Genomic DNA, 26,885 nt, shown 5'->3' on the forward strand with positions numbered 1-26,885 from the left:
ACCTTAAGATTTGGAGAGTCAATATAACCTTGAAATCTGTTTAAGAGGAAAAGAAATATTTTAGCAAAAGGAAGAGATAATTTAGGATGAAAAGACAAATGGAATCATGAGGACCTTTTTAGTTCAATACACTACTAAATTTGGCTCACAAATGGCAAGATCCTTTATATATATCCTGCAGGGGGGCACTCGTCATCAACAAATATTTCTTGAAAAATATCTGGCTGTGTAACAATGCATTTGTTTTTCTGAGGCAAAGACGTGTGATGAAATATATCCACTTGAACACACACAGCCTCTAGGACCCAAGAAAACAAACATTCATCCATTGTTAGTTCTCTCTTCCAAATATCCCACACTTGAAACTGGAAATTAAGAGCAATGAAATGCCAAGAGAACAGATGCATGAAAATGCTGACTGAATATAGAACTGGTATTACATCTTAAATATATCTGAGCTGCCAAGTCTTCTCTGGACTATGACAAGCCAAACATGTTATCTGAAGAAATGGTACTCCAAAATCAACTCCAAAAGGTAGTTTAAAAAAAAAATCTTTTCTATGCAAGTGGCTTCAAGGAACTAACTTACCCCAAATAGTTCTGCCATCTTAGTGATGACTCTTGGCTTGAGCAGCTCTATCAAGTGGTGATAGTATGGTTTTGATATACAACCAACTTCAGAATTCTTCAGAAATCTGTTATTACTGTTATTCAGGTTTCTGTTATTAACAGAAGTCTGTTATTAAGTTTCTAAGGACCCTGGAAGAAAAATTTTTAAAAACTCCCATCGCATTATGATAAATTGAAAATATGAACCAACCAATTCTTAATGTAGGGCAGGAATTAAGCAGTTTGTAGTTGAGCTTGGTTACTTCTCTTCCTGGATGGGCTTGACACTCTACTTCTGTGTACTCAGCTGAAAAAATAATTTTTATCCAACTGAAAAATAATTAAGAAAAAATAAATCACTTACAAAAAACCTAAAAGGTATTATATTCCCCCACCCCAAAGAAGTGTCTTTACTTACTTGCCAGGCTTAGGGAAGGAAAAAAGTCCTAGAGAAAAGAAATGTCAGTATAGGTCTTCAGTGAGGGCCTGGGTGCTAGGAGTGGTTCCAGCAGGGTCCGGGTTGGAGTCTTGCCCGTGCTGGTGGCCGTTTCTGGGTCATGAGGATGGTAGTCTCTTTCCCAGTCCCCTTTGGGCCCTAGTGACTGGCCCAAATTACGTCTCAGCTCTAGGTCAGCCCCATCACCCTACTCTGGCTCTTCCTCATAGAGAATTTCATAGTTGCCAGGAACTTCCTTCAGGAGGAACTTGTTCCATTTATAGTCTGGGATTTCACCATTAGGAACTACAGAGTCGTAGGGCCATTAGTGAGGTTATACTTAAGGATCCTATCATTGGCGGTGATGGAGGTGAGAGATGGGACACGTTAGCCTCTATCAGCCAGGGCTTCAGCCTGTTGTCTATGTGATGTTGTGATCTTAGCACTTGAAGCAGTGCTTGTCTTTGTTCATCAACCATGCTAGAGCCCTCAGGCTCTGCAGTGATCCAGAGGATCTCAGTGACCTTCTTGTTGGTCACCTCCTTGCCTCAGGTGCTCTCCACGTACAGCCACAAGTTGTTCACCTTCCTCTTGCCCCAGTGGATGTGGTTGTAGTCCTCCTCGAGTTTCAGAAGGGCAACGTTGATGAAATGATTGTCCAGCTTGCTGGTACTGGGGGTGTACATGACTGTGCAGAAGTAGGAGAACCCAAGCTTATACAGGTAACAGTGCAGTGGGTGGTACATACACACCAGGACATAGAAGCACAGGTCAAACTTCCTCCCACAGATTAGTAATGGGTTCTCGGTATAGAGAGATCATGTAGGCTTCCTTAGTGGACTGAAAAACAAATGAAGATGTTTTGCTCTCCTGGGACAACTTTTTGATTTGCGAGAACTTGTTAATCAGGAAGATGCCTTTTCCCTGGGTTTTACTGCAAGATATCCTGCTCCAGGTGCTGAAGGGTCTTTTCCTGAACTCCACAAACAGGTTGTAGTTCATGGGCAGGGTGTAGGTGACTCCTGGGCCAATTACAGGTAGATTACAGGTAGAAATATTTCCCATTCTCATCTTTTTTATTTCTTTTTCCAGAGGACTCCCTTTTTTCTCTGGCTCTTTCCTATATCTTTTAATATTTTCATCATTAGATCCTTCCAAATCAGTTCATAGTGATTCAGATATTGGTTAACTATTTGATCGTCTGAGGGCAGATAGTTTGTTTAGACACTGATGACTTTTTGGATGGTTTACATGCTTATCCAGTAAAAATTCCAAACTTTTTTTTTTTTTGGTCACCTGGACCAATCTTCTCATTCAAAAATTATTTATCAGCACTGGCTTCTCAATATCAGTAGCCCATTTCACTTTTTCTGCCACAATCCATATGTACTTATGGAACCAATGGGAATGTCCAATTTCTCCTCAGCTTCACTGACGTCAGGTTGTTTTTCTGTCACTTCTGCATGGCCACCCTGTGTGATCTGGGTCCCCATCAATTCTTGGGCCTTGTCTCCCAGCACCCTCCCCACCCACAAATACCCTGCTCTAGCCCCAAAATTTCTTTATGTTCTATACTTTTTCAACCTCTATTTTTCTCTTTTCCCATTCCTTTTTCTTTTTCTCTTAATGACAGGTTTTAATATATTTACTCTGGGAATTCTGCTAACATTAATTTTCAGCACCATATAACCAACTAATTTACAATAATTATTTACTAATGATAACATTTTAAAGTATTTTCTCTAGTGATGAGAAAGAAGCAAACTACTTTCTGCATACATTTGCACAATTTCTCATTTGTTTTAATGTCTTTGACCACTTGTAGTTCCCTGTAACTGGATACAAGCAGTGGATGGACATCTAACCACATTACCGGGACCAAATTCTCATAATCCAGTATTATACTGGGAATTTCATAGAAATGCTGTTCCTGTGTCTGCAGTCTCAGCATTCCAGAGATTCCATACATAAATGGTGTCCTTCCACAAGTCATGATATAGGATAAATTTGCAGCGAGCATGACTTAAGACTTATTTGACTTGTTTCCCTTTCAGAAGCACTGCAAAGCTTGAATTTGTTTATAATGCCTTAATCAGTTTCTTTGCAGGGAAAAATCCTCTTTAAGATAAACTTGCTGGACTCAAACTGGAGAACCTGCCTGAGTCTCAATGTTTTTACACAGAACTACAGTAGGTATTTGGGAAGATCACTGCAGGAAAACAAGTATCTTTGTTTCACAGAAACATCTTGAACTGCTTTATTGTGCTTTTGGGTCAGGAACACTCCGAACATATTTCGTCAAACACTGTTTCTTCAACTCTGAAACCCATGTGGATAGCCAGAGAAAAACAATCTCCATGTTTCTAATTAATTTACACTCGACTCATCAGAATGTTGTTTTCTAAGAGCTATTTGATGTGTAAGACCCCTTATGAGCCTTTCAAATATGGCTTCTAAGCATTTTTCCTTTGAACCGGAAAAGTCACTTTTTTGCCCCTGAAGCAAATGGAATTCAATTCTCAAAAGTCTTGATTGGTTCAAAAAGTTGTCAGACTCACACAATCTGACAAAACATGTTCTCTCACTTAAATTGATTAACTCATTCAGTGGCATTTTAATTCAGTGGAATTAAAGGGCATTTTATACCATAGGCAAAGATTTACCTAAAATAGCTACAGTGTTAATAATTTTTTTTTGTTTATTTAGCAATGTTCTCAGATAAAATAACATTAAATACACTCATGTGAATGAAAATACACACTGCTGCAGGGAAATGAAAAAGAATGAAAACTTTTATCTGTAAAATACACATTGGCCTTTACAATGTATGTGCAAAGGGTTTTGAGTATTATTTCCCTGGTACCAGTCCTAAAGTCAATGTTGTACACAGGAGACTCATACACAGATCGGCATCACCCAACATTGCTTCTTTTGCCTTTTATATAGTGGTCTTAAAAGCAATGATTACTACAGTGAAATACAGTGACAGATCCGGAGCACATCCATTGACTAGTGTCCCAGGCCTGTCATATTTCATTATACTTATGTAGTCCAGTGTGGATGAGTTTTATATTTTCATCTAAATCTCTTTCTTTATGTTAGTCTTACAACTACATTTTTGCTTTTTTTTCTAATAGCCACTTAGTTTGAAATATCCACATTGATTTTTAAATTCATCGTATCATAATTGCCTGACTTTTTACCTATTCATTGTATTAAAAGTTTTGTTTAGGACTTTCTGTCAACTCATGTTCTACAGAAACAAATTCTTGAAGTTTCCTTTAGCTATCTTCTCTCTCCAACATGTAAGAATCCTTACATACAAGGGGGAATCTCCCAAAACCAGAATTACCTTCTGGAGGGCAGGCTCCTTGTATTACAGGCTCCATGCTAGGGCTAGGTGAGTGTTTTAGGAACTCATCTGTATCAATGTACCAGCTGGTGTTGTTGTGAGAGGCTGCATTTGGCTTCAGTGAGTTTTTTTTTGAAGACTCATTTGATGCATTTGCCCATTTCATGATAGGTGATTTATAAGTGCACGTGCCTACACCACACTGTTCAGAAGTTTTTGACCAGAAACAACATAAACCTCTCTCTCCCTATTCACCTGATCTCACCCCAAGTGACTTTTTTTTGTTTCCCTGGGTGAAAAAAGTCCTCAAAGGGAAACATTTTGCTGATGTGGAAGAGGTGAAACAGAAAATTTAATTGAAGAGTTGAAAAACTGTTTTGAGCAGTAGAAAAACAGTCTCAATAGGTGTATTACATCAAATGGAGAGTACTTGAAGGTGACTAAAGTTTAAACATGTAAAAATAAATACACAATTTTTTATAAATAAATTTTGGGTCCCCCTTCCTATACCCTTGTGATTTCTTCTACCATTTACACCCAAATTTCTCCCTCAATTCAGGCACACACTTATGCATCATCCCTTTATAACTTCTGGTTAATGCCTACTTATTTAGATTTCTTAGCTTTTTGAAAGACAATTTTAGTTTGCAGAGAAGAATATACAGAGGATTTTGCAATATCAGTACTGAATTTCTTGTATAGTTATATACTCTTATGACACTATAGCCAAATAATAGATCCCATAGAGTACATTCAAACCATCTAAATACTATACATTTTGATTGCCAGGACAGCTTTCTTTTAGTCTTCTTCCAGAACAATTTTTGTTGGATGTAACATTAAAAACAAGTCGATTTGGTCATAATATAAAAATAAATGTGAATCACATAGAATTAAAAATGGTGTTGTTTAGAAACAGGTATTGCATAACCTACTGAATGTTTTTTAATATACTAGTTAGAACTGAACCTATTTTATAGGTTAGATTCAGAAACATTTTCATAGAGCTAATACCTCTGATATCAGTATACACATGAGTATTTTAATATGAAAAATCCACTGAGTCCATTATTGTCATTATCACAATATTGGATGCTCAGTGCATCCATGAATTTCTCTGTGGGAAGATTCAGAGAGTTTGGGCAATACATGTACCCTGTCTTTTATGAGTTTATGATTTTATTATTAGCTAAAATCCTGAATACCATTTTATACTGATAATGGACTATGGAGCCATATTTTCCAATTTTATCTTTAGTGTTTAGTGTCTGGTATTTAAAATGAAGTTTAAAAAGTCTTTGCAACAACCCTAAAAATAAGTTTACTTCTTTAATTTAAGGGTCTCATTAGCATATCTCTCAATGAAAGAGCTTGTTCCAAGGCAGCACTTTTTAAAGACATTATCACCATCTCCCCTCCCTCCTCACCCCTCTCCACCCCACCTCCACCGGAAGACTTCTTTTCAGGCAGCATCTGTAGTTAAGAAGTGGCTCTGGACATTTTTGTCATAAGCCAGAAGGGACATTTAAATAGAGCAGTACATATATATTTTGTAGACTTATTCCCTGATGAGCCATAAGAAATGGCTGAAGCTTACTTTCCACTGATGGTAAATTGCTATTGGGAAACACTGGTTCACTTGTGGATTATAAACACATTAGGATCAATTCTCCTGTAGGATAAAATTTAAAGTATTATCAAAGAACAAGGAGGTACAAAGTGATTACCTTCCAGTAGATCCAGTTTGATTGCAGTTAGATTTGGGATGAATGGGGCCTTCGGGAGAGGGGGAGAGAGAGAAAGGGAAGGGAAAGTAAAAAAAGAAACTTTTAACCCTTGAGAATAAAAAGGAAGCAATTTTTTAAGCTTTCAGAAGTGGTTTTATAGATGTCTACTTATTTTTTTGAATTGTCATTATGTTTAAATGGGGTGAGAATACTACCTAAATAAGTTCGAAATCATTCCTAATGCAAATATCAGCAATCTCTCAGTAACTACAATTAGACATACCAAAAATTGAACGATATTGCTATGAGATTAGAATCCCTTTTAACAGGTTAATAATTTTTTAAATTTAATTTTTAATTTTTTAATTGAATTTATTAATTTTAATTTATTAATTGAATTTTTAAATTGCATTTATTGTGTGACGATTAATAAAATTATATAGGTTTCAGGTATGTAATTCTATAATACATCATCTGTATATTGTATTGTGTGTTCAGCACCGCTAGTCAAGTCTCCTTGCTTAATAATCTTGCTTATAAGTAGAAATAATTAATCCAGACAAAAATTCTGCCTTCTAATTTTGCTACAAAGAGTGTATGTAAGATTTCCCAAGAACAAAATATGTCACATAAACTGGTTTGAATCGAAACTGGATCAAAAGCTGTGGTTGCCCAATGCACATTTAATGTAGCAAGTATTATGCTTCTGATATGTTTTCCTTTCTTTGAACTTAAGGGTAGGTTGAGGGAAGGTTATTGGAACAACGTGCTTTCATTCAAGTCAGCAGTGATCTTCAGAAGATGTAGTAGGGTCTGTAGGACTTTTCTCAAGTTGCAAGACAGCTGTCCTATAGTGAAGAATCATTTACATGTTTCTGTGGGTTAGGTGCTATGCTTACATAAGACAATTACCTATGTGCTTAAGTTTAAAAACCCTCTCAAAATATTAGTTTGTCATTATTTTAGGGGTAAGAGCGCGATCTCCCAAAGCACAATAAACCAAAGTTTACTATAAAATGGAAATATTTTAAATATAGCTATGTTGCTTAATTTTCACATCATAATGCTTTTTATTTTTTAATAGAAAAGAATAAATATTTTTAATATTTTGTTTTTACCAAGGGAAAACTACTGTAAAAGAGAGAGGGCAGTTTGATGCCTAAAATTGAAAGGGTAAATTACTGCTTTATCATGTAAGTGTCTATGTAGGTTGGAAATGAAAAATATTTTTAATTTAAAAGTGAATTTGGAGATCTGAGCATGCTCACTGTACATCACTTTAAAATTATTAAAGTAGTTTGATTTAATAGAGTGAATCTTCTCAGGCTGAGGAGCACTTCACTTTGTACTGCATAAGCTCCGATGTTAGAACCTGCTCACTTCCCAGCTGAAGAGCTTATAAAAAAATGTGAAGTGCTCTAATAATTTTAAATTACTCTATATTGCACATTTTCAGGTCTCTGATCACCTCCAAATTCAAGTGCTTATAAAACTGCTCCCATAATTTTAAATTGCTATGTGCACAGTGATTTAAAATTGTGAGAATGCTTCAAAGTTTTTTAATAAGTGCTTTAATTTAGAAGTGAGTTGAGCAATACTCCAGTATAACTTCAAGAAATTATTAAACTGATGTAAAAATTTATCCTCTGGAAAAAAATTACATTACCTATAAAAGGACAGTCTCCAAAGGAGTGTACTTGGAGATGAAGATAACAAATGCTCAGAAAAAAACAGTAAAGAAAGCGAGATAATAGGGACCTGGTGGTGGGGGTTGTTTTGTTAACTTTGCTCACTGCTTGCCTGAGGCTATAGTTCTTGAAATTCTACCAGGTATTTCAATTCCTTTAAGGTAAAAAACTGCATTTAAGGCACTTCAGTGTAAATTCTCAGAATTTTCAAAGATGTCAAGAAATTTCTCCTGAAATTATGAGAAAATGGCATTGTTAGATGAAATAAATTTATCTTAGAGAAAAGGGGGAAAACAAGGGAGAGAGGGGGGAAGGAAGAGGAAGGCAGCAAGGAGAGGGAAGGGGAAGGGAGCAGAGGAGAGTGGAAAGGTGGGAAGGTTGGGTTTATTGTTAAAGAGGTTTTGCCCCATTTTTTAGTCAGGTATCTTCTGGACATTCCTGACTAATTTTTCATTTTTCAAAGGTAAACAGGTAATTTTTAAAACTGAACTCATAAATAACATGAATTTGTTTTCATTAAGAAGAGAATCTTTTTCATAAACCAATGGTGTTGTTGACTGTTGAAGGCACTTTGATTTTGTTTTCTGACTGTACAACACTCTTATTACAAGGTGCCCGTTAATTTGACTTTAAATGTACCACAATCCTACATATTTTAGCATTATCCTGAATATTTGGGGGGTTAAATATCTTGTGCTGTGCCAGCTGCCAGCAACTTATATTTTCCACATCTTTTCCAGCTTATTGTTGATGCTCTTCAGGGCAACACGGCGAAATGCTTTGATGGAGTCTCTTGGTTTGTCTGACTGTACTACCCAATGTATCTAAAATACCAAACTGTTTGCAGGAGCACAAGGCCTTGCATATATTTACCTAGAGTTTTACAATGTCTTTGATAAATAACACTAAATTGAGATACATAAAAGATAAAATGTTCTTTTTCAAATGGTTGAAAGTTTGGGATTTATATGCACTGTGATTCTTTGTACACTTCCAAATGTACTCGCAGCCTTCTAAGGAAAAGACATTTGCATTTTATTAAGTTGCAGGTGAAATAAAGGAAAATTGACTGTGTGTTTCAATACTACATGTTTCAATATGGGAAATTATATACATCATTGGATTCTAAAGCATAATCAGTGGGTGAATGTTAGTTGTTATGAATGGTGCTATAAGCATTACTATGCCCCAAAACATTTGAAATAGTGATTCTCACATCCATTTTGGCTTGTATAAATATTCTTTGAAAATAACTGTATCTTACAGTATTTCCTAAATATAGAAGGTTCATTTCTGTAATGGCAGGGAAATAATACTTTCTGAAATGTAATACCATATACATATACAAAGAACAGAAAGGATTTTTGTGAGATCTTAAAAAGAAAGTGGCTTTTCTTAGGACATTTCATCATTTGTCCTCTATCACCATTTTCTAAAACTTTTCTAGCATTGATCAGACTAATAAATTACATTGAGTCTCCAGTAGAACACCTATTAGTGGCCTGGGAGTCGGGGCTACTGGGCCCGCGAAGCCTCATGGAAAGAACAGGAGTTCTCTGGTTCCATGAAAGTAATTGGTTTGCTCTCACTGCCAGAGTCTGGTTATAATTTCAGGGTAGAATTATCTCATTGTTTTCTGCCTGACATGATTTGTTTTCACTTCTGAAATCTCCATAGACACTCATTTAAAAAACTCTCCCCACTGGTTTTGTTCTTACTGGAGATATGAAGACAGGGGCAAGGGAAGGACTGAAGGAGGTTTTGTTTTGTTTTGTTTTGTTTTCTGAGTCAATTCTGGGCAGTGAATATGATGTTTTTCTTACAGTTGTGAATGGAAGACCATCTCTTTACCTGCCCAGCAAAATCAATACCCTCATTTCCTTTCCATCTGCCTAGACCAAGATAATTAGGCTCTTTACTTTGTTTTGTATATAATGAAAGAGGCAAGTAGTGCTAGTAAGGAAAAAGGCTCTCTCCCAGTGGTAAATGTATTGACATTTACAGACACCGACAGAGCACAACATGGAGAGAGAGTAATGAGAAATTTGACTGCTTTTCCCGCTTTCTCTGCTTCCTGCTTTAGAGCTGCTGCATCCCACAGTGAATTATTAGCTACAAAGAGAAGGAACTGCTTAGGGACTGACAATTGAGAGCATTTACAATTAGCTGAATTGATTAACCTTTACAAATGCTGTTACTTTATGAGGTGTTTTTCTCAGCCCTGGTTGAACAGTACGCCTTATTGATTCAACATACTCCTTTGCGGAAGCCCTGATTTGTCTGTAACTCCAGCAGTCATAATGCCTGCCTTGCTCATCGCTTCTGCCTGTTCTCGGGGAAACTCGACACGGCCGACTGGTCGGCATTATGTAAATGGAGTCTGTGTCTCCCTCTTGGAAGGGCGTTCAGCCGGCAGAGGCAAGGGTGCCGACCTGCCTCCCTGCATCCCTGTGTCCAGGCCGCACCCCCGAGGACACCAGCCTCTGGGCCAGCCTCTCTCTCTGCCCTTCAGCTCGCAGCCCTGCTCCATGGACGGCCCATGACAGGAGGAGAGCCCTAGGTAGTCCTCCGAGGTTTCCAGCTCTTCTGAATTTCCTAGTAATATTTTTAGGTTTCCTGAAATAATTTGAGTTATGTGTATGTATATGTAAGAGAAGGGGGTGCTGGGAAATTGTCAAAAAATTCGAATTACATATCGCTTAAGGTTTTAAAGGGTTATAGACTGATTTTGAGTGCTACTTTGGCTAGTGAAGCCAAAATTGATGACGGAAGGCATTTTCTTTCAATCAGTTTCATTTAAAGAAGCTCTGTGCTCAGAAATAAAAAATATCACCCAGAAATGGCTGCCTTCCATCCCTCATGCCCCATAAAACTATATGAATACAAAGTAAATACTATTTGGGTTTTTCCTTCCCTTCTCTTTCTGCTTTCTTTCTCTTATCTTTCTCTTCTTGTTCATTTCAAGGGGTACATTTTTGTGATCCTAAAGATAAAAAAAACAACAACCAGCTTGTGATACTACAGAATATAGCCACCAGTTGTCCCACCAGTGTTCCTACAACCCATTCTGCACTTGAGACTGGTGACATGTTTGCACGGCCCAGTGCAAAAGGAGGATGCAGGGCCGCTTGTATGTAAATTATTACAAACATCTAAACAGTGACAGGAGAGCATTAAACCAAACTAGCTCTTGAACACGGGTCCTTGTGTGCCTGTACAGGTCACTGCCCAGGAAGTAGGCCCTGCTTTTCCTTTGGACACTGTATTTGGTGAAAAGATTGAGGGGACGCGTGGGCCTGAGATGGTGGTGTTTGTTTTCTTTCCCAGCTTGAATTTGAACTTCCCTAATGCGAAACTGGTTTATTCTGGATCATACTGAATTACATCTGTTTGTTTATATTTGAACTGCTGCTTAGTTGGGTCTGAACTGAGAGCACTTCCCTTATACACAGCTTCTGTATAGTCAGGGAACCCAAACCAGACCCTGGTGCCTTGAAACGCTTTTATCCATGCCAGACAGTGGCATGTTTGTTGCTTTGTGCATCGAGTAACTTGAAGAAAGTTTTGCTTTTTGTGATGAAACTAAGTTATTTGTCTGGATGCACATGCAAATATATGTGCATTTATTCTAATAAAATATATGTACATATTCAAATGCACAGGATTTTTTTTGTACATATATGTGCATAACAGAATTGAGTTTCTGGCATTCCAAGACACAGATGAACAATGATGAAAGACAGCCATTTTTTAAAATGAAGAATTGATGCATTTTTAAAGGAAAAAAATCAGGGAGCTGCTCTAACAAAGTCTGCAGCTTTCACAGCATGATAAACAAATTAGAAAACAGCAGATGCAGCACAAATTAAGATGTATTTAGCACAGCAGCCCATCAGATGTGTGACCGTCTTTTGTAACTCAGCTTTGCAAGGTTGATGCATTGCACTTTAGACAGCTGATAATGAACCCTCCTAGCAATTAGAAGTGGAAATTCTGAGGAGTCAAGATTGTGCTATTCCCAATGGGCCAAAAAAGAAAAAAAACCCAACTATGTGAAACTTCCTGATATGCTTGCAAAACAAAGAGATTCAATTTATATACTGACGTGTTTGAATTTCTCTTTGCCTTTTAAAAATTCCTGCTTCATTTTAATTACCATCTGATTCTAAAGTGTCATTAAATAAGTATGAATTCTGTTGCAGTTACACACATTTTATAGCCAATACATGTCTTTTCTTTATGGGATGCATTATTTAGTAATCTTACATTAAGACAATAACTTCAATCATTGTGCCTTCAAATAGCAATAAGCATGGTAATGACTTTGCTAAGCTGCTTGTTGACTCTATCACTATTTTCCTTTAATATTAGAGCATTATTTTTATTTATATGCAGTATCCCTCTACCCTAATTGTTGTTTTCTTAAGAGTGGAAGCACATTTGCAGGAGAGGGCAAAGCATCAAAGTCCATCTAAGAGGCCAAATTCTATCTTAATCCAGTACAAAGGCTAATAATGAACTGTTAACGTTTGCTACCCACCCCCCAACAATAACTGATTTGAGTTTATTTTTTCTTCCAGGAGGAAGATGTGCCTGGTAGTCACTCTATAGAGTAAAGAACAGTCCAGCATTTTGTTAAAAATAAATAGGCTTTACCAAACTTAGAGAGCTTGAAAGAACTCACAGGAGAATATGCCAAACAATGCAAAGGTAGAAAAACAGTAGCAAATAAGAAAATGAAATTAATCAGTATATTCTGTCTAGGAAAGAGATCTAGCAGGGGATTTAAAATGTGATCCTCCTATGAGAAAAACCTCTGGTGCTCTCATGTTCAGGTCTTTAAGTCAATATCACAAGCACTGGTCCCCCTTGAGTTTATTTCCTGCTGTTGCTGCGATCTCTGTCTTCAATCCCAGAACCCCGAAGAGCAACCCCCAGGGTCACTCCATTAAGTGAAGTTTAAACGAGCAGGAGGGTGAATTGAAACATTACACTCACATTTCTAAGACAAATACAAATGTCCAAGTGCATGTGCTGATTGATTATATTGTGAACACAAAGGACAGAATTTACTTCACAAGGTGGCTGCCTTTCGGGGTTACCCAGAGAGGGGTCCAAACAGCATTTTCCTCGGTTCCCACGCCATTTAAACGGAAACTTTCACAATGTCCAGAGCACTTGCTGTCTTGCAGATGAAGGAGGAGGATGTCCTCAAATTCCACAGAGCAGGAATCCACTTGAGTGGCACCAACTATGATTTCCAAATGGAAGAGTTCATCTACAAGGAAAAACGATGGTGCCTGCATCACAAATCTGAGGAGAACGTGGGAGTAGTTTCTGCTGGTGGCTTGTTGTATTGTTGCCATTGAAACCCCCCTGATCTCAGTGTCACACACTCCAGGAGTACCGGCCAGTGGGCTGTCCTAATGTTTGCTGCTGCCACTGGAGCCACTCTTGTTGCTGGCCACTGCACGCCTGTAACCTTCCCTAACTAGATCCAGGCTGCCCTCAGGGAGCTGCGACTTCCTTCCATGGTTAAGGATGGGAAACTGACCACCAGCCTCTCCTGGAGGCATCCTCTGTTAACCTGCCTACATAGCTCTGTGTAACACAGACCCTCTTCCACGCTGTGTGGGCATGTGTACTCGGTACAACATGAGGGCGCTTACTTAGCAAGTGCGATGCCCTGGATGCTGCTTGGGAAGCCCTGCGCATGTGTGGCGTTATCTCCCATGAGCACCTGGGGTAGGTCACACCTGAACTCTGCTTTGGAGAAATCCTGAGGAGGCTGGAAAGGATGAGCCGACTGTTGCGGAAAAACCATAGACCTGGAAAGAACTTCGGGGCAAAAGGACTGCTCCAGCTCCCAAATTGATTGCTACTAAACCCGAGGTTGTAGATGGGTCTGAAGGTGTGCAGGTGCACTTTGTGCCTATTCAGCAGTTTCCTGCTTGAAGACTGGAGGGCTCAGCCCGCCTCTGAGGACTGAACAGCAGCAGCGCTCACCACTGAGGCTACTGAGCAGGTAGGAACAACCACTGAGTGGTCTTAAGCTGTTCTTCCTCATGCTCTTAAACAGAGAAGGAAGCGGGGAGGACTGTAAATCATGCTACCAAGATGCGAAGTCATGAATTTAAGGGCTGCAGACGTTTTGTTTATTTTTCAATGTTTAAAAATTAATGCAACAATTTTTAAATCGGAGATTTTCACGCAAAGATTAAGATGTCAGATTTTTGATAAATCAGCTGGCAATGGGCCTGCATGCCCATGTGGTCACAATTGGTCTCAGGTGGGCCGGCGCGCTCCAAGTTCCCATAGCCCCCCACTGCCCCGTGCCTCTTCCACTAGAGTCTTATGTTAGCTGCCATTTATTACGCTGTTTGCACTGTTGGTTTTCTCAGTCCCAAGAAACTTATCTTACTCAACTGATTTCCTTATTTATGTTACCTGTCCGGCCGTTATAAGTGTTTATGTTTATGGCCCCTACTGTTCTTAGTATCTTCATTTATGAAATCAGATATGAATTAGGTGATGTATTTTTTAAATCTAACATCCTATGGTTGTATTATCTACTTCTATTAATATAAGTAGGCATAAAGGAATGAAATGGATTAACTAGCATAAGGAGAGAAAGAACTGCTAGAAGATAATGTCAAAGAAACATTATACCCTTTTTACTGATGGATATCTTGAATTCTCTTTATCTTTAATGTAAAGAATGATAATCTCTTACATCTGTATAATGCCTTAGTACTTTTAAAAGTGCTGTCACATAAAAGAACTACTTTGAGCCAATTTTATGAGGCTCTTTTTTTTTTTTTTTAAGAAAGGACATAGATGATAGGTAATAGATAATTCCTTCTAGGATGAACTCCATTGTGGGTGTGAGGGGTAAATTAAGGGCCTTCTCATGGTTTCTTTTGTCTGTATAATTCTATTTTTCATCAAAGCTGTGACCTTTTCTATTGGAATAAAAGAGTAATAAATACACTGCAAAAGAATGAAGCTTTTAGAATGTGTTGGCTCCTTACAAAGATGGTTTAACCCAGGTTCTCCTTATTATACTGATTCATGAGGCAGGTGGTATTAGGAATCACCAGGCTTGTTACAACTATTTTTATTTCAGAATTGTAAATCTAAAACACACCATATGTTTAGAAATGGGAAGAATTTGGTAATTTCTTTTAAGTCAGTCTTCTGCTAAGCACCACCATGCACATAGAGTCATTGGGCAAACTTCTCTTTTCTCCATTTCCAGCTTAGTGTGGATTTGCAGGGACAGTCCTGTGGAGTTAAGTGTTCAAACCTGGGAGGTAGTTGAGGTGCCTGAGAAGGAGTCCTAGCCTTACATTTCGGAAACCTGTGTTCTGGGCTTGTCACTGACCCTTTGTATGACTTTTGCTTGTCAATTAAAGCAGATTACTTCAGCAGAGCCCAGCTTCCCTTGTGAGCTGGACACATGGACCCCTGACTGGGCACATTGAGTGGCTTCCATTCCTGTCTTCCCATGACAGTGGTAACTTCTATTCTCAAAATTGTTTGAAGATAGTGAACGTTTTACATCTTCCCTGACTGAGAGTGTTTGGTCAGAATTGCTGAGACCCCTTTCAGAGTCAATATTCAATAATACTGGAGCTTCCAGGAGGTTGCTTATATCAGATAATGCAGTGGTAGTTAGATTAAAAAATAATCTGGACTAGAATTATGAGATAGTGAATTTATTAGCTCCCTTTTCCCCTGTGTATCTCCTCCTCCTATGGTGCTCATACATCTAATTGTCCGAAGTCCTTTGATCACCCAGAGCTTATAACTATATCTCCTTGAACTAATATTCTCCAGATCCTAGCCCATTTGCTTTTCCCAGAAATATTGGAAAGCCCCAGTTTAGCAAGGCCCTGTTTCCTAAACTGATACAGTAGCTTACGAATAGATGTTAGTGGCAAACAAGGGCTATGATATCCCTCTGTTCAGTTTACATTCTCTTCAACGTCCACAACCACAATATGCAAACATTATCATTATCATGAATGACAGAATTACAAATGCCAGATGTTTGATGGGGATAAGTATTTGGGGCAGAGTCATCTGTCTTTCCAACAATTAGCATAAAGCTGATAAAGAAGGTAAAAGGTGGGACAGCTCAAAACAGTGTAGTATTAATGATATTCAAAAATGAACTTCTTAGACCTCATAGTTGCAGTCTTCTGGAGTGGAGCCTTTTAACAGGAAAACTCGAAGTTTCTTCTTTGATTGTGCATGCATAATACTAGCATTAGAAAATTTTATTAATAAAAGTGTTGACCTCTTTTGGAAAATTGGTGGGTTTTGGGGGATGAAGAAGAAGAAAATCATTGCAGGAGTGACTTCCTAATAGTGGGCAGTAACGTACTGAGCCCCACGACATTGTTCAAGTTAGGAGAAAAGAAATCTAATGATGACAGGACAATCACTATTACTCAACACCGGAAAAGAAAGTGCAGCCAGCCTATTGTGTAGTTTAGGAGCATATTTTTAGAGTAAATTATCTAAAGATAAGCAAAATTGACCATGTTAAAAGATACTTATATTCTGAACCTTATTTAACATTCAGACTAGTGCATTGGACCTTCATTTTCATGCTGTGTAATATTGGTAGTTATCATTTGATATCATAGTTTTAAAATTAAACAAGATTGCCAGCTTAATGAAGTACTCTTACTGCCTTTAATCAGGACTCGAGGAGGATTCTCTCTGGGTGAACAAGGTATGTTTTTAGGCCTCCAAAAAAGAGGAAATCAACATGATTGTCTTGTTGTTTTGCTTTAGTTTTAGGTATTTCCTCCTCATGCTCCCCTGCCTCCCCCAGACCATCACTTCTTTGGCTTTATTTGTTTACCATTATGTAATGTTCAATAAAAGGAAACATAAAATACAGCTTAATTTTATTTAAGGCAGAAGATCCTCTGGACATGACATCATTTGCAGCTGAAGGCCAAATATTATTGTTTCTTTGTTCAAATAGATTATTTTCTGTTTCATGCTCAGTTCATTCTGTGCTTTTATCTTTCTGTTGAATGTGTTCTCCATGACCTCTTAGCTAACACAGGCTTTTGATATTTCTATGATTATCAAAGTGTGATGCCACATTGAATAGGCGAACTTATAACTGAACAATGGCATTTACAGAGCAGACTTGCTGCTAACAATTCTGCAGCATGCATGCCTTCTTAGAAATGCTGTGCTAATTAAACTGGATTTTGCTGGTTAATTGAATGCTGGATTTAGAACTTCAGTCTTTTTGCATTATGGTAATTTTATTCTTTTCTTGCATGTCTAAAGATGGATCTTTTATAATAATAATTTCTAACATTTGCATAAATTTTTAAAGTTTATAACATTTTTACATAAATTATTTCATGTAGTCATCACCACAGCCCTGTAAGTTGAATATTTTATCCCAATTTTATAGATGAAAACCTGAGCCTCACAAACAGTATGTCATTTTGTTAACATCAAATATCTAGTAACTGATGAATCTAATACTTAACCATGGTCTTCTAAGTCCAAGTATGGAATATTGATAGACTAATTTTTTGTAGTTCTTTATATTTGTGTGTCTGTTAATGCTACTTTTCTGCTATTGGAACCTTGATTTTTTAAAATATTTTCCTCTCTAGTCTATAGGGAAAAAACCCAAATATGTTGAGTATTCTTTTTTCCCATCTCCCTTTCCAAAATTGCCCCTTTGCTGCTTGACCAATGAGACACATGATCTTCATCCATTCTGAATCATATTGTTCTTTATGGCCATGGACTAAAAAGCCTTCCCCCAGTCCATAACAAATACTTACATGCATTCTTTTGAGAAAAATACTCATAACAGCAAAACAAAGGCAAATTTTCAATGGACTATTTAAGGGAGTGAGACCTTATTTCATTCATATAGTGAATTCAAGTCAGAGAAACATTCCTGACTGAAAATAGTCCTCTGAGAAACCATGTGGAAGACACCCAAGAATTTTTTCACATTGGAATGCAAAGCCTGGCAATATGTTGGGACTTTCATTCCTCATTGACTGAAAGGTGCTATTGAAGGCCTAGGTCCCCATGTATCACAGGCTGCCCAGCACAGGCTTCCTGAGCTCCCATGGCACTGAATGAGGATTTCAGGAAGAGAATATCAGAGACACAGTGCTTCATGGAGGAAGTTGTCCATGTTTTGGGACAACTGTGTCATGAGCAGTCAGTCCCTGAGGCCTAACCATCCCGTTCACCGCTGTTACGTATCTCTGGTGAACAAACTGAGCTATGATGCTCACGAGACCTCTTGTCTGTTCTGATATGGTCTTTCCTATAGATCAGGCCACTTGCGGTGGTCTCTGCTGCCCTGGCACCAAGGAATGACACAGAGCACACACACAAATGTGCTATGCTGCTAAACACAGTTTAATTCACACAATTATGTACAAAGGATTAATAATGAATATACCATCATTAATATCAATGTATAAGGGGGTAATACACCTGAAAATCCCAAGAGTCCAAGTCTGGCCATGGTCCCTTGTGTCCAGGAGGCAATGGAAGATGGTCAGCATCTTACAAGGTAGAGTCTCAAGGTCAGGAAGTCTGGTGTTGGCCAGTCACAAGATGCTTTCAACGTGGACTTGTCCAGCAGAGAAGCTGCATGGAAGTGTTGCTGAAATCCTGAGTTCTTATAGTTCTTCAGTGGCTCTTGCTTGTTAAACATCCCTCTTTTGCATGCTCTTTGGGAGCATTCTTCCTGCCTTTTTACTAAGCATACTTTGGAATTGTTTATATTACTCTACCACATATGCCTCAGAGTTGTTCACATTACTCCACATGCTCTAAACATGGCTGTGCAGTTGTTGTCCACGAATTCACAGGTAGGAGGAAGTGATATATAGGAGGAAGTGATATATAGGAGGAAGTGATATGTAGCTGTGTGTATGTGTGCATGTGAGTGTGAGTGTATATGTGCTTGTCTTATCTGAGTGAGGTTTTGATGACATACTGTACTAAGATGACGTTATGGAAGAGAGGCTAGTTCAAGAAGTGCCAAAGTTCCGCCTTGGCCAGCTTACCCTCATTATAGTTTCTTGAAAGAGATATAAATATAAAGGAGGGTAGTAAACATGGAATGTGGTGTTGCTTTATTGTTAGATGGTAGCTTGTTACCCCAGTTCAGAGCGCTCTGGGAAATTGGGATAGGGCTCATGACTTCAGCTTAAGTCCTCAGTGGAAACTCTTTCTTACCTCATACCAAAGTCCTACTTTTTAGTCATAGGGCTTGAAAGGATGATTATGGATGACTGAAGATGATTTTAGTCCATCTATATATATGAAGAGATTTATTGCAAGGATTAGGTTTACTTGACAGTAGGGGGCTGCAATCCACCAGGCAGGGTGGAACCCTTTGGCAGGGGCTGGAGCTGCTGTGCAGAAGCAGAACTACTCCATTTCAGGGAAGCCTCAACGCTGCTCTTATGGCTTTGTACCTGATTGAATTAGGGGTATCCAGATCATTGAGGATAATATCCCTTGCTTAAAGTTAACTGATTATACACTTTAATCAGAATACCTGCACAACAGCTCCTAGTTTAGTGTCTGCTCGAATAATAGGGAACTATAGTTTATCCAAGTTGATGCAAAGTTTACCATCACAGGTGACAAGTAAGGAAAGAGACTATCTGGGGCTCACTTAGGTGAGGCAGGACCTAGCTCTTATTTTTTCTTATATTCTGCAAAGAAAGTTCTAGCAGAAGCCATATACTTACACTTAGTTTTCACTTGTACTCTAATATTATCCATTTGTAAGTGTGGTTCTGTTGGTCACATGGAAATGACCCAGTTAGACTGGTAGCACTTCGTTTATTATGGAAGAGCTAAGTTGGAATGATTAGAAAGGTTTTTTCCATTTGTCTTTCCCTTGGGGGCGGGGTGTGTGTGTGTGTGTGTGTGTGTGTGTGTGTGTGTGTGTGTGTAGAGTCTTTATTACTTTTAAGCAATTATATACATTCTTTTAAGCAATTAGGCTGAAAAGTCTAACCTATTGGAAATTAGAGATACGGTTTATCCCTTCTCTTCTCAGAGGACCAGTAGGAACTCAAAGTTCTCTTCACCATGCTCAAATGCTTCTCAGGTTACAACTCTTACACAGTTGTCTGTGATCAGTGATAAGTCGGGCAGTTCTGACTTGCTCGCAATGCCTCTCTGCTGTTGTACAATAAAATCTCTGAAGTGGTCATTATTATTCACATCTGTTACGTTAACTACACGTTACACTGTATTTTGATTGAATATTCCCTTTCTGTCCCATCCTGCTTTATACCTAGAGCATTTGAACAGGTTATGCAATGAGCAACTTACAATTTTACATTCCTCACTCATCACTAGCAATTTACAAAGTCCTCAAATTTAAACAAGATGGACACAGAATTTATTATTATTAATTTTCCATAAAGGTATTAAAGCCTACAAATGGAATCACTCATCATGTAGAAATTAAATGTTTAGTGAAGTTCAAATCTGAAAATCCTTTCTATTAAGTTCTCTCTTCTGTGCAGTTCCAAACAGGAGACAAGTATTTATTCATGCACCTACTTCATGCCTGAATTGTTTCTTCAGTTATCTGGTAAAATCCTACATTAACTCACTGCTTCCAATTATAGGAACTAAAACATACTAAACAGAGAAGCAGATTAAAAAGGAAAAAGTTCACAAACTAATAGCATACATGATACTACTAAAATACTAAGTTTATATCACTTTATGAACTCAGATCTTGTTTGAAAATAATAGCTTCCATAATAATTTGTCTTTTCATCAGGGCACAAATTATTTTTCCCAATATAATTTTATATGTTTTTATGGATGGATAAGTATAATAACAGAAAAAAATTTTGAAGACTACACTCTAATACATTGTATTACATTTATTTGGTGTTTGTAGGGGTGGGTCTGGAAATAATAAATAAAAGAAATGCACACCAAAAAATTTTGGGTCATATCCAACTTGATAATTATATCATTAACTGGAGGGCACTATTGATTGAAATTTGCATACTTACAGTTCATGAATACCCTCAGAAAGAGGAATATATTTTTAAATTCAATATATTATTTAATTTAAAGTCTTATGGAAATCAAGAGGAGAGTTTTCAAAAAGAAGAAGTAATCCACTATGTCAAATTGGTTTTTCAAGAGAAACAAGTGAATAAACAAGAGAGGTCTTGGGACCGCTATATGATTTTCAGCTTTGTGGAAGTTCCTAAAACAAAACTATCAACTGCTTTTCACCTGGGAACTTTTTGATTAAACTGTTTATATGATTAATTGATCAATAATCACTATAACTTTTAAACTCTTAGAAATATGTTATACTGGACATCTTAAGCAATGATTCAATCAGAGCCCCTGTTGATGGAAGTATCACACACTCTCTTATTTAGTGGAGGCAGTTTGTGTAGTAGACAAGCTGTCCCAGGTAGTAGGTAGATTGAAAATTTCATCATGCAGATATTTAATGTTTCCGTTGGTGTGTTTGCTTATCATCAGGAGTTTGCCCTGTAGTGCATTTTGTTCTCCATTCAACACAGCTTATTTGTTTGTCCTACTATATTTTGCTCTTTCATTTCCAAAGCCTTTCTTATGCTTTGATGTTCTCAGCCCATATTCATTGTCATATAATATATTTGGTCATTTCTTTTATGTCATATTAGCATTTCTCTACCTGTTTCTCAAAGTAGTGCTATTTGTTCACTTCTTAAAAATGTCTTAGTCTCTAATCATGTAAAAAAAAAAAAGATCAAGTGTGCATAATGTTTATTGATTAATATAACTTTTCAGAATCACAGTTACATCATTTGCTCAGGTTAGGTGTTATAGTTGACAAAGTAAAAATCATTTATAAAAAAATTATTTTGGAAAATTATTTTAAATTGCCCTTAAAATGCAGTGTATCTGGTGTTTGTTTGGAATAGACTAATTTAGTTGAGTTTAGCCACTGGCATAATGGGCTTAAATATTATATATTATACGTACGTGCATGTATTTAACACATGTAGAATTTTTTGTAGTATCTATATTATATTAACACATATACATATTCAAAAGGAGCTCACTTTATGGGAGACACTCAAGAACTGAGGCCAACTGAGAAAACAGCAGCCATGTTTCCCCTCTGAAATTCACTCCTCAGCATGTGTCAATGAGTGGAATGGTTGGGAGTCAAACACACTATTTAATTGCTCTTTCTCTGTGTGTTTCTCTCATTGATTGTGTTTCTGTCCTATTCTCCTGGGTGCATAAAAAATGCACCTATAATGTTTATATAAGCTAATTTACTTAAACAAATTTATGAATTATGTTATGCATTGAGTTAATTGCAACATAAAAAGCCAGATTTTTAACTTGGAGATTACAGACATTTCAAGCTAATGTTCATATAGATAAAGTAAAGAAAACTGAGACACACAATTCTCAATCATCTCTGTCAACATTTATATGTGAGCATGTGAGTTTTTCTTGTAATTTTGGGATACTGACATATTCAGTACTTGATGTTATCATGCAGAAATTACCTCCAAATGAATCTTGGAAAAACATAAATGGATATTTTTATTTTCTGAAAAAGTTTGTAGAATTGATATTATTTCTTCTTAAATATTTTGTAGAACTTGCCAGTGACACAATCTGGGCCTGAATTTTCTTTTTTTTGAAGGTTTTAAACTATGAATTAAATTTCTTTAATAGTTTTAGGACTACTTAGGCTGTCTAGTTCATCAACGATGAATTTTAAGTTTGTGGTTTCTGGAGAATTGGAATTTTATCTTTGTTGTCAGGCTTATGTGCATAGTGTTAGTTGGTTGTAGTGTTCTCATTATTCTTTTAATCCTTGTGAGGTCTGCCATGATATTTCCTCTTTCATTACTGATATTATTAATCTGTGCCTTCTTTCTTTTTTCTTATGTGCTAGAGGTTTATCAAGTGTATTAATGTTTTCAAAGAACTGCTTTTTGCTTTCATTGATATTGTTTTTGTTTTCAAATTCATTCATTGCTCCTCTTCTATGATTTTCTTTCTACTGTTTGATTTGAGTTTATTTGTTTTTGTAGGTTTTTAAGATAGTAATATAGATTATTATTTGAGCTATTCTATTCTAGTGCTAGCATTAATTATATAGATTTCATATATGCACTGCCTTACCTGTATCTAACACATTTTGATGGTATAGTTTCATTATCCTTCAATTCAAAATATTTTCTAATTTATCTTGAGACATCAAAGTTTTAGGGAATATACAATGGTAAGATAAAATGTATTTTTTATTTTTATTTTTAAGGGCCCCAATTTTCCCCCTTTGCCTCCCCCTGTCCTGTACCCCTCTTCCCTCCAGCAATCCCCACCCCCTGCCTTAGTTCATATCCATGGGTCATTTCTGTAAGTTCTTTGGCTTTTCCATTTCCTGACTATTCTTAACATCCCCCAGTGTAGTTTGTTCCTACAAATTGTGCTTCTTAATCCATTTCCTCCATTCTCCCCCATACCCTTCCCAGCTGATAACCCTGCAAATGATCTCCATACCTATGATTTTGTTCTGGTTGTTTACTTAGGGTGGGGTTTTTCTTGTTTGTATTTTTTAGATTCAGTTGTTGATAGTTGTGAATTTGTTGCCTTTTTAATGTTCATGGTTTTGATCTTTCTTTTACTTAAATAAGTCCTTTAACACTTCATGTAATAATGGCTGGTGATGATGAACTCCTTTAGCTTTGCTTTGTCTGGGAAGCACTTTATTGGCCCTTCCATTCTAAATAATAGCTTTGCTGGATAGAGTAATCTAGGTTGTAGGTCCTTGCTTTTCATCACTTTGAATACTCCCTTCCAGTACGTCCTTGCCTGCAAAGCTTCTTTTGAGAAATCAGCTGACAGTCTTATGGGAACTCCTTTGTAGGTAACTCTCTGCCTTTCTCTTGCTGCTTTTAAGATTCTTCCTTTATCTTTAACCTTTGGCATTTTAATTATGATGTGCCTTTGTGTGGCCTTCTTGGGTCCAACTTGTTTGGGACTCTCTCTGCTTCCCGGACTTGTATGTCTATTTCTTTCACCAAATTAGGGAAGTTTTCTTTCATTATTTTTTTGAATAAGTTTTCAATTTCTTGCTCTTCCTCTTTTCCTCCTGGCACCCCTATGATTCAGATGTTGGTATGTTTAATGCTGTTCCAGAGGTTTCTAAGCCTCTCCTCATTTGTTTTGAATTCTTGTTTATTCTTTCTGTTCTGGTTGAATGTTTATTTCTACCTTATGTTCCAAATTGTTGATTTCAATTCTGGCTTCCTTCCCTTCACTGTTGGTTTCCTGTGGATTTTTCTTAGTTTCACTTAGTGTAGCCTTCATTTCCTCTCTTATGTTTTTGCTGTATCCAGTGAGTTCTCTGAGCATCCTTATCACCAGTATTTTGAACTCTATATCTGGTAGGTTAGCTATCTCTGTTTCACTTAGTTCTTTTTCTGGGGTTTTGTTCTGTTCTTTCCTTTGGGCCATATTTCTATGTCTCCTTGATTTGGCAGCCTCTCTGTGTTTATTTCTGTGTATTAGATAGAGCTGCTTTGACTCCCTGTCTTGCACACCTGTTAAGTTGTATGGGGTGGAGCTTTAGGTATTTACCAGGGTGGGGTGACCCACTTCACCGCTTTGTGGCTCTGTATGTGTGGAGGGCTCAGAGCGGGGGCAGTGCTGCTGCCTGGCTTCTGGAGGTTTGCCCAGCATTCTCCCTGCTTCCAGTCACTTCACCTACTTCCCGTATGCAACTGGTGCCCTTCCAGCTGCTGCTCTGTTGGTGAAACCCAGAGTGGGTGGGTTTGCATATGTTCCAAGTCCCTGTGTTCCCTTTAAGTGGTGAAAATATGGCAGTTTCTTATGCCACCCTACTCCTCACTAGTTTTTACAGCCAGAGGTAATGGGGATTTATCTTCTCAGTACTAGCGCCCTGGGCTGTGCAGTCTGGCCTGTGGCTGGGATTGCTTGCTCCCAAGGTATCCCTTGCTCCCAAGGTGTCCCTCCTGATTTTTATCCACCACACATGAATGTGGGGCCATCCATTCTGCCACCCCCGCTGCCTTTCCTGCCACACCACCTCTCCGCCCATCTCCATGACTCTGCCCTCCTACCCATCTGGATGACTGTGGCTTCTTTAAATCCTTGGTTGTCCAACTTCCATACAGCTCAATTTTCTGACAGTTCTGGGTATTATTTGTTTTGAGATCTGGTCTTAATTCCTTCTATGGTTGCGTGAGGAGGTAAAGCTTGTCTGCCTATGCCTCCTCTTTGGCCAGAAGTCCTAAAATGTATTTTTTTTAGGTAAGTTGATCAACTTTTCTAAGAGTTTGGATATAGGGTTATGTTATTTCACTTTATTTCATACAAAATAAAGCATGAAATAAAATTTCTCGATTAAGTCTTCTGCTATCTTTACATTTCATGATTTTGTTTAAATAAATTCCCATAGAGGAGAGATGTAGACATTCCCTGGGATCCTAAACAAATTGCTCTTTGGTATTAAATATTCTTCCCACAGGTGAAACTGCTCCACTCTTACGCAGAGAGACAGCAAATTACCTCTCTATTCAAGATTCAAAGAAAGGCTGTTCAATTTGGTTTCTGAGAAACCATGTTCCAACTCATACACACTGCATTTAGAGAAAAGTAATACTTTATTTGTATAGACTATAAAATGAATATGAAACATGCCTCATTTTAGCACTATTATATAAAGTATTTTTATCTATAAATTAAAATATTTTCTATTCATATGAAATGTGAAATATTTTTCAAGCCACCTCAAATGTCTTTATAGAGAACAAGCATATGTGAGATCAAAACCTCCCTCTAAAAGTGTGCCTTCTGATAGGGACATGAGGTCTTTCCCTGTTCTGGCATTCTTTCTTAGCCTGTGGTTTGAAAATGCTATACAGGCCAATTTTTGCTTCTGAAATAAAATAAAGCAATTTTACTCATGAAAAAAATAAAATAAATTTCTTGATTAAATCCCCACAATAATCTAAATTATGACAGCTAAAATAATCTTGAATTGCCAAATGTGTCACTTAGAGAAAAATATTTTTTATTATAGAATTTGTCTCATTAAACATATTACACATTGGAGATTAAAGAATTCCTCTAGTTGCTTAATAATTCTTTGAAGATATTAATTTAATGTTGATGAAAAGTTCTCAGAAAAACTTTTTTCTGAAAGTTTTTATGGTGTACATTAGTACCATTTCCACTGTGGAAAATTAAGCAGCCTCAGTCTTTTCATAGAGAAAAAGTTTGAGTATGTTTTTACTGTTTATTGTGTTTTCATTGGCATATCCAGCATAGATGTCAACACATATTGTGTGTGTGTGTGTGTGTGTATTTATCTTAGAAATATAAAAATGGTCAAAAACTAAATTGTAGATTATTTGCTTATTCAGTGTAATTTCTGGGTTTTGTCTTGGTCACTATCATTGAGTATACAGAAATGCAAAAACTCAGTTTGAGGATCATTCTGTTGTAAGTTGAATAGAAACAAACTTCTGACCAACTTGTCAGTAATAAGCTGCTTTCTTTGTCTTAAAACAGATTTTTTTAAACTGAAATTTATAAGTACATTTTTAAAAAATTTATTTACTTTTTAAATACATTTGTCTCTGCCTCCCCCCACCACCACTTTCCCTTGCCCCCTCCCTCCTTCCCTCCCTCAGCTCTTCCCCTTTGGTTTTGTCCATGAGTCCTTGTTATATGTTCCTTGACTTTCCCCTTCCCTTCCCTTTCCCTGCCCCCCTCTTCCCTCTTGTCTCTGTTGATTTCTTTTCCTTTCAGTGTTGCTGGTCATATTTTCCTTGCATCTTTGCATTGTTGGTTAGGTTCCGCTTATAGGTGAGATCATATGGTATTTGTCTTTCGCCCTCTGGCTTATTTCGCTTAGCATGATGCTCTCCAGTTCCATCCATGCTGTCGCGAAGTTTAGTAGTTCTTTTTTTCTTTCTGCTGCGTAATATTCCATTGTGTATATGTACCATAACTTTTTGATCCAG

General features: G+C 37.4%; 1 pseudogene; it reads right to left on the minus strand.

Annotated features, from left to right (window-relative positions):
- Positions 1–1,055: 1,055 nt before the first annotated feature.
- On the minus strand, positions 1,056–10,178 carry LOC129083526 (polyglutamylase complex subunit TTLL1-like; annotated as a pseudogene).
- Between the last annotated feature and the right edge of the window lie 16,707 nt (positions 10,179–26,885).

Source organism: Pteronotus mesoamericanus, unplaced genomic scaffold (assembly GCF_021234165.1).
Source record: "Pteronotus mesoamericanus isolate MK-2021 breed Mesoamerican mustached bat unplaced genomic scaffold, CSHL_Meso_final scaffold_167, whole genome shotgun sequence".
Classification (NCBI taxonomy): domain Eukaryota; kingdom Metazoa; phylum Chordata; class Mammalia; order Chiroptera; family Mormoopidae; genus Pteronotus; species Pteronotus mesoamericanus.